The following is a 9015-nucleotide window of genomic DNA, read 5'->3' as shown; positions in this document are numbered from 1 at the left end:
CTTTTTTTGCTGACTGTACTTTTTGTTGTACTGTACTTGAATTGTCACCCAAACTACATTTGCATACCAAATTTTAAGTCGATGCCAGTAACCGTTGAAGAGTTCCGTCCTGCGGAGACGACCCACGATATTATTGTGTGGTCACGCAATTTACTTAAATGCCTATGCCAAATTTCAAGTAAATCCGACTACTGGAAGTTGTTCGAATTTAACTTGCAAGATTTCACTACAGATAGACAGACAATGGGACAGGTGAAACTAAATAAAAGCGTGTAAAAAAATACTTAATTTAATATTTACAATTTCGTGATTCTCACTTAGAACTAAATTTCTCGGGAATTTATCACGAATTATTTATTGCAAATATTATCTCACCATAGTCACAGCAATGTTGTCGAAACGTCGAGGTAAGTCTAAACTTTCATTATTTTCATTATTTGTCACTAATGACAAATAATGAAATAATTTGTGATAGGCCCGAGAAACATTAGTTACAAAACGGTTAAATTTTTATTTTATTGTTTAATCAAATTAAAATATTAATAAAACTAACTCTATCGTAGGTAAATGAATACACGTTTTAGCAGAATACTTCGCATCTAAAAATTCCTTCAGAGTACGAAGACTCTCCTAAAATAACCCTCCCGGAAGTTTCCCAAAATATCGCACCCACGTGTATAGGTAGTCATTCACGATGGTTTTGATCGTTAAAATAATGCATTTTAAAAATTGTTAATCTCGTGTGTTTTATATACAATAATGAGTATACAAAGCAATGTTTAACGAGCGGTCAAAACGCTCGCATATTCCCCCCAGCTGCTTGTGTCGAAGTGAGTATCCCAAGCTATTTTTTTATTAGTATGCACACGAGAATACCAGCCACGTTGATTTTATTTCCGCTGACAATAGTAGGTCGTTAATCGGCGTAACTTTACCAAATCCTTTAATGCTTCCGATTGGTCGAGGATGAATGGCAATCGCCGCAATCGTCGCTAAGTCCGGATTAGAGTATTCTTTGTTCGTTTGACTAAAGTTGATAGCTGGGCTGAATTTATTTCCCTACTTAGTCTACCTGGATCCCAGTTTTAAAGTTATAAGATATGAAAAATCGAAACTTCGCTTTGCCGGAGCCTGATTCCAAGTTTCTGAAACTCGTCTCCTTTTTTATGTCGTTTTGTAGTTGCCATTGAGCGAGGACGAAGCAGTTTAGGAGCGAAGTACAAAATGTTTTACCGAAATAGGTTATTGTGGCATCGTACCTAGTAAGAAAGCGAAGGTAACTTACAAATTTTCACTTTTCATGAATTTTATTTAACTAAATCTTATTAAATAACGGAATTTTGAGGTAACAGACATAGAAAAGGAATTGGATCGAACGAATAGTTAGGATAGGAGGTTATGAATTCGGTCGTATATTTTCATATATTTTTTGAATTTAGTTAAAAACAAACGGGATAAAGAGAAAACATACCCTGACTGAATTATGATTACAGCATCACTTTGCATTTTTTTGATGATATAAACAACAGTTCACTAGTACAACAGTAGTTATAAACTTGACTGTACAGTCATGTTTAATATAAACAAAAGAAATCGACAAAGACGGAAACTGTTTCTATTTTATTAAAAAAAAGTTGCAATAGACACGCAGCAATTCGTATTTACAGTACAAATGTAACACACGTTCTTTTAACAACGCGGCGCTTGCCAAACGCAATAAACAACCGGCGCAGCGATGGTACTAACATGTTGATTTTTAGAGATCCCTATTGTACACTGCCTATACTTTTCTTTTAAGAATTACTGATAGAACCGTATTTCCCACGCGGGTCCAGTGCGAATTAGGAATTTCACACACGCCATTGATTTATTACTAAAACCCTAGAGGTTTCCAATAGTGGCCAACTTTGTAAAACCTATTATGTAAAAGTGTACCTAAATAAAAAATTAAAAAAAAAAAAAAAAACTGCTTCGCTGATTCTAAAGACAGGCCACTACGAAATCCGAAAATCGAAGTTCGTATGGCACCATCCTTCTCATTCTCGTATTAATTAATATTAGCGTCAGCGGGACGGTACGATAAGAACTTCGATTTTCGATTTTCGTAGTAGCCCCTCCGGTTTCCTTAAGGTGTTATCCTACACCGTAAAGCTCGTGATTAGAATAATGGGCAAATTAGCCTCCATATCCAAATTCAATAAAAATCTCATTCATATCACGTGAAAGCTAGTTACATAAGCTTAATAAGAGACCTGACGGTATGAGTCTGATTCCATGGAAGATGGGTAGAGTGCTTGTGTGGAATGCCACTTGTTCTGACACGCTAGCTGCTTCCCATCTCCATGGAACCTGTAACAAAGCTGGTGCTGCAGTCTGAAGTGGCTGAAAAAGCAAAATCTACCAAATATAGGGGTCTAGGCGCCAAATACGATTTTGTTCCGTTCGGTGTTGAGACCCTTGGTACGTGGGGTCCTAGCGCTCTGAAAATTTACAAAGAAATTTTAAAGAGGTTGGTAGTCGTCACAGGGGACCGAAGAGCTGGCAGCTTCCTCGGACAAAGAATTAGCCTAGCAATTCAAAGAGGGAACGCAAATTTAAATTATTTGTTTTAGTTTTCAATATTATTATTTGTCTTTTTTTATGTAGGTGGGTGATTTAAACTTAGGTTAGTTTTATTCTAATTGATATGTTTTCATTTTAAATATATTTTAAAGGTAAATAAATGCATTGTAGCTTAATTTTCTAATATGGGGACAAACTTCACAGATATATATATATATATAGACATAGATATACATATATATATAAAAGATAATTTAATAACTACTATTTAGCGATAGTTACTACTTTTTTATGGGGTAGGCCTAGACTTGACAACACAACACCAGTTTCAATAAAAAACACTTATATTCGGTGACACGAGTAACCGGTTACCACAAAACATGCTTACCATACATCTCCAAGCTCCGCGGGTAAATAATCCTCACCCATGTCGATAACCGTTCCCGAAAGCAACAATATTTGCTGAACCATCGCCGCTCAATGCCTACCTCATCTTACCCGATCCCATATTTCTGATTACGATCCGATTGTTAAAACGGAACCCGTACGTTTCTCATCATGTGATTTCCGATTTTTTTCCGATTTTTTTCCAAATGGTTCGGGAGCTGTCAGTCGACGCGTATCGATTGGCAGAATTGCTATTCGGATCGGTTCGGTTTAATTCCACTGTTTTGAGGTAATTATAGAAGAGGTCAGCGCACTTTTTACGTGATAAGCGTTTCGTGAGGGTATGTATTTTGTATTTATCTAGCTGTCCGTCCACTGAGTTAGATACATTTGTAAGCAAAGTAGTGTTTCGGTCGACAAAGTGTACTAAAAACTAACGACAGTCTTGCAAGGGTCACGTTTAACTACCTACTTGCTAATAGCGCTATAAAAAGTGTTTTACTCCCGTTTGTTTTTGATACAGCTTCATCATCATCATAATCGGCCGTAGGACGTACACGCACTATAGGCTGAGGCATCCCTAGTTACTAGTAGTTATAGATCTCTAGTTGCTTCGGTTGGAAGTGGCCTACATCTACAATAATCTACATTGATACAACCCGTAGATGGATAAATCCTACTTATCCTACTTCTACTTATATTATAATTGCGAAAGTTTGTGTGTATGTGTGTTACTTCTTCACGCTAAAACGGCTGAACGGATTTGGATGAAATTTGGAACGTAGATAGCTGGACGTCTGGAATAATAAATAGGCTACTTTTTATCCCGATATTATCACGGATAGGGATAAAATCTCAAAATAACAACCGCTGGGCTTAGAGTCATGAAATTTGGTACGTATAGGTAGCTGGACGTCTGGAATAACACTACTTTTCATTCCGATATTCCCACTGGATAGGGTTGAATCTTCAATCGCTGGGCTTAGAGTACTGAAATTTTGTACAGTTGTTCTTAACACAACCTTAATGAAGATCACGATATAAATTTTGGGATTTCCCAGGGGAATTTTGTAAAGTTCCGTAATTTCAAATGTAACTACCACATCGAAAAGCGTACGCGTGCGAAGCCGCGGGTAAATTCTAGTAGTTTTATATAACTTTTAGCCCTTTGAACACAAATCTCAGCAGCAAAATGTATTTAGATTCTGCACTTTTTAAACACTGTGACCAAGTCTTACTGAGAATAAAGTTGATACTTTTTAGTAACTAACCTATATGAAAGCTTTTACGTAATATCTATCAGCGAGATTGAAGATTTCAGTAATAAGTTAAATATGAAATTAAAGGAAACATTATTTGACTATAAAATATTACGCTATCATAAAGAATTTTACTAAGTTTGTAAATTAATATAAGAACCTACTTCAACTGAAGCTTATAAATAAGTAATATCGGACTAGATAACTTTTTTAGTCGGCACTGTATTATAACTAAAAATAAATGTAGGTCATTTCCGAAAATAACTTAGTTAATAATCAATAGTCTCACAACGGTTAGAAATATTTTTTGCTGGATTAATCAAAGTAAACAATGAAAAAGCTTTCGTAAAAAATAATTGAAGTAGGTAAAACAAATTAATAAACTAACCATGTATAAATCAAAATAATTTTAATATACAAATCAAAAGTGTATTAAAATTGGACTTAATTTAGTTTCTGGACGGCCTAAATTAAAATGGTTAATTTTTTGTGTTCATACGGTTCGGTCTAGATGTGTGTAATGAAAATACGACAAATGTAGCGAGCGAATACAATACAAATGTTATTGTGATCCCCCCTCCACCTCCACAAGTAAAAAGAAAGTATGAAAAGCGTATATCATCGGCTTATGAGCCATTCATCAAAATGCAATTTCATCATATCGCCAAAAAATGCAAGAAAAATTTCAAAACTGCCAATAAAGGTTAAAATACCGGTAACTGCGTTTGATTGCTGCGGCCATCACTTTTATTAACTCCCAAAATTTACTAGCGCAGAAACTAACGTAGACTCGCTTTAAATATATCACATTTAGTTTACAAAAGTTCAAACAGAACTCAAAATATGTTGAAGTTTTAACAACTCTTCACTATTTATAATGTGTGATTTGGGCTTTTTTTTAAATTTGCCGATTTGCACAAATAAAATTTCATAAAACAAAGAGCACTTGGGTCGAATTTCCAATGCTCTTTCAATACAATATTTTTTTAGTTAAGTTTAGTTAAACTTTTTGTAGGCAAATAAACTAAACTGAAACTTAAAGAAGAGTTAGACTTTTATTCCTTTTGAAGCAAAGTCAATATCAGAGTCAGCAAGTACAGGGGGAGGTTCTTGAGAAGCTCCGGTTATTGCTTTTGTTTGTCTGATGACGCAGCCGAATGATGCATAGTTGATTTTTCTATTTTTTCACACTGACTACATTTCATTTCGTTGGTAAAGTAGATAGATACTCGTAGACAAAGCGTTTACTGTATAAATACGGGATCCTTTCATCATCATCATCAGCCTATGTTCGTCCACTGCTGGACATAGGCCTCTCCCATGGCACGCCACTGAGCACAATCTTCGGCCTCTCTCATCCAGCTCTTGCCAGCCGCCCTGCGAAGATCATCGCTCCACCGAGTCTGCGGACGTCCTACGCTACGATTGCCGATACGTGGTCTCCACTCAAGAACTCGTCTACCCCAACGTTTATCGGTTCTTCGGGTTATATGGCCGGCCTATTGCCACTTCAGCGTGCTAATGCGGTGGGCTATGTCGATAACTTTGGTTCTCTGTCGGATCACGTCGTTACGAATTCGATCTTTCGACTGCCATAATTTTATAAGTCATAATTGTAATGGTTGTCATAATTATTGTTAGTCATAATTTTTTCCCGCTGAAACCGTACATTTTCATAATTTTTTAAATGTTCATCTTGTAGAACTCTGTAGATTAGTTTTGGTTTGTTTTATAACAATTCTGAAAACTGAATGGTTTCAGAGAAATATAAGAGTTATGTCAAATATTACATTATAACTAACCGTTTTCTACCAGTCGATATAGATCCTATACGAGTAAATACACAATTAAAATTACAGAAACACAGATAATTTTCTGTTAAAAATTTCATTTTTAATACAAGCTTATTTTTTTTACCCCCGACACAAAAAGAGCGGTGTTATAAGTTTGACCGATATGCGTGTCTGTGTGTCTCTCTGTGGCACCGTAGCTCTTAAGCGGGTGGACCGATTTAAATGCGGCTTTTTTATTTGAAAGCAGGTTTTCTAGCGATGGTTTTTAGACATGTTTTATCAAAATTGGTTCTTCCGTTTCCACATCATCAGCTCTTTTGTTCGCTGCGGTAGAAATCTTAGACGCATAATGGGTATTTACTTTACTTTCAAACATAATTGGGACCTAAAATTTGAAACACCCATGTATGCTATATAACTATGCAAGATTATGGAATTCTCGGCCAGGATATCCAGAACACTAGTAAGGTACACTCTTAATAAAACCATAGCAGATATATCGTGTTTGAATTCGTTTCGATCAGTATTTGATTATACATACAATGCAATGGTGGTAACAGGATGAGGTGATGCTGCAGCCAGGATATCCAGCATACTAGTACACTCTATAAAAAATAATAGCACATATATGTCGGGTTTGGATTCGTTTTGATTAGTAATTGACTCAGCAGTGGTGGCAACACGACGAGCTGATGCTGCAGCCAGGATATCCAGCACACCAGTATACTCTTGAAAAAATAATAGCAGATATGTCGTGTTTGATTCGTTTTGATCAGTTTTAGATTGATTCTACATACAATGCAATGGTGGCAACACGATGAGCTGATGCTGCAGAACACAAAAATACACTTTTTTAAAAATAATATACCAAAGTTTAAAAAACATGGAATAAAAAAACTTAATTTAAAATTTAAAAATCCCCCGACACAAAAAACGCCTGCAAAAATATAAAAAAACGCCGACAAAAAAACACCGCCAAAAAAGACAACTAAAAAGTAAAAAATAATTATGCACTACCTAGCTGTTGCCCGCGACTTCATCTGCGAAGAATTCGTTTATCCCTATCCCGCGCGGACTATGCTGATTTCCCGCAAAATTTGCCTAAATTAATTTAGTATAAGTATCTAGTCATATTTTGTTTATCTAAGCGTCGTCAGTGTCGGGGGACCGCTAAGGTTACTACTTTAAAAATACAAGATTATGTACTTTAGTTTCCTGTTAATCGCTATTTATATTATAAGAAGATGATTGTACTGTTCCCGAGTTCCCCGAAAAGTCAACATGCGATTTAATGATTGCGTATTGACCAAGTGCTCGCTTGCCACTACGTGGTTTGAACATTCATTAAAAACGTCATTAATACTGCGACCAATGATTTTTGTACAAATGGACGGTTAATTGTTTCCGATGCAATTCATTGTTTGCAATTATTTAAAATTGCTCTCGTGAGTGGTATTCTTTTTTCAACTACTGAAATTGCGCTAGTACCTTTTTAATTATCCATTTAATTAAATAACGTTATTACCAGTTGAAGTGGCAATGGAAGGGCAACGTCACTCGAAGAACAAATAAACGGTTATTGGCTGGAGAAGTGTTTTTGAGTGGCGACCACGAATCGGAAGACGAAGCGCCAGCAAGTCTCCCATTAGGTGGATTGTGAGAGTTGCGGGCAACCTGGTGGATGCAAGTTGCGAGTTGTTGTACATTGTGGCGGTGTAGGGAGAAGGTCTTTGTACAGCAGTGGACGTCTTCCGGCTGATGATGATGATGACTTAACAAAGAGTAACATTTTTAATTACCAATATTATAAGTTCATTTTTTTAGTTTCTTGTAAAAAAAAGGTTAAGTGCGAGTCGAACTCACCATAACCTGTAGTCACACCAATTTGCTACACTGATGTGACTATGGTTCATTTTATTTATTCGTAGTCACACCACTATAGACCAACTCACCCCTGACTAAATATAAATATTTAATTTAAACCAATTCGACGGAGCCCGGATTCGAGCGCAAGGTTCTTATTTCTGAGCGGTTTGCCAGGGCAGAAGAAACTACCTAACTAACCTAGCCTACCTATTTTCTGGACTGAATTGGGTTGGGAGGTGCATTGGTGTGACCATGGGTCGGGTAAAATAAACGGTAGTCACACCAGTGTGACTACGGAAAATAAAATTATCCATAGTCACACCAGTGTAGTAAATTGGTGTGACTACGGATAGGTCTCTAAACTCATGTAGAAAGATGGTTTCATATACAATTTACATTTTTATATTTTCTTTTAATTCAATCCTAGTAGTTTCCGAGATAAAGGAAGTGGTTAGTTAATTTTTGCCTTTTTAGGGTTCCGGAGCCAAAATGGTAAAAACGGAACCCTTATAGTTTCGCCATGTCTGTCTGTCTGTCTCAGGGACTATCAATGCTAGAAAGCTGTAATTTTAAAAAAAAATTTTAGGGTACCTCCCATAGACGTAAAGTGGGGGTGTTTTTTTTTCTCATCCAACCCTTTTGTGTGGGGTATCGTTGGATAGGTCTTTTAAAACCATATTTTTTCGATTTAGTGATATGTTTGCGAAATATTCAACTTTAAAGTGCAAATTTTCATTAAAATCGAGCGTCCCCCCCCCCCTCTCTATAATCTAAACCGGTGGGTGGAAAAATGTGAAAAAAAATCAGGATGGTATTAAGTATATAAAACTTTCAAGGAAAACTATAACGGCTAAGTTTGCTTGAGAATTATTAGTAGTTTTACTCTTAAATAGCAGCCTAAGGTATAAAATGTACCTAAACTTGGAAGATTCCGTATAAAATACGAAATCCTTTGAGAAATATTACTTAATTTTTTCGTAATGGCTACGGAACCCTATTTTAGGCATGTCCGATACGCTCTTGGCCGGTTTTTTTATATAGCTTCTAAACATAAAGAGGCCTCTACGTTTAAAATTAATTTATATACGAGTATTTACGTTACGTATGTAACTCCCGTCTTTGGGTCACTGGTATGTGCCTTTTTTCAA

Source organism: Choristoneura fumiferana, chromosome 16, assembly GCF_025370935.1.
Source record: "Choristoneura fumiferana chromosome 16, NRCan_CFum_1, whole genome shotgun sequence".
In the NCBI taxonomy this organism is placed as follows: Eukaryota; Metazoa; Arthropoda; class Insecta; order Lepidoptera; family Tortricidae; genus Choristoneura; species Choristoneura fumiferana.
The sequence above is the reverse complement of the archived record's forward strand: the minus strand, read 5'-3'. Positions refer to the sequence as shown.